We start from the raw sequence: 475 nt of genomic DNA, 5'->3' as shown, positions 1-475 counted from the left end.
AATGTTGAATTGAACTGAATTCCAGGAGGGGAAGGAATATCGTATACATAGAGCACTTTGGCTGTAACTGAAGTACAAGGCTTGTCATGAGGAGAAACATTAATCTGTCTCTTTTTGGAATGCTGTTTTTACTTGAAAGAATGCTGACAAAGTATGATTATTCAGAATGGGGCTTTGGCAGACATTTTCTCAAATATGAATGAAATGAGCCTAACACGTCAAAGAAAACAACTGACAATTTTTGTTGCCAATGATAAAAGTAGGGCTTTCAAGTAAAAGTTAGAATTTTGGGGAAACTTGTGTCTGCTATCACAAGCTTGACATCTTCCCAACATTAAAAGACTTTCCTGATGAGATGATAGTCATATAACAAATAAGACTTTTAAAATATCATGTAATGAAATGTGTCAACATTTGGAAAATCTACATAACTCTGTGAATCTATATTTTGCAAAAGGGCAATGCATGCTGTTAC

The 475-nt window shown here is 34.3% G+C and overlaps 1 protein-coding gene across 1 annotated transcript in view; it reads right to left on the bottom strand.

The window, feature by feature from the left end:
• GZMA (granzyme A (granzyme 1, cytotoxic T-lymphocyte-associated serine esterase 3)) overlaps nt 1–475 on the bottom strand; it is a 13,926-nt gene that overhangs the window by 12,210 nt on the left and 1,241 nt on the right. The window lies entirely within an intron of this gene.

This window comes from Propithecus coquereli, unplaced genomic scaffold (genome assembly GCF_000956105.1).
Source record: "Propithecus coquereli isolate 6110/MARCELLA unplaced genomic scaffold, Pcoq_1.0 Scaffold47, whole genome shotgun sequence".
In the NCBI taxonomy this organism is placed as follows: Eukaryota; Metazoa; Chordata; class Mammalia; order Primates; family Indriidae; genus Propithecus; species Propithecus coquereli.
The sequence above is the reverse complement of the archived record's forward strand: the minus strand, read 5'-3'. Positions and strand labels throughout refer to the sequence as shown.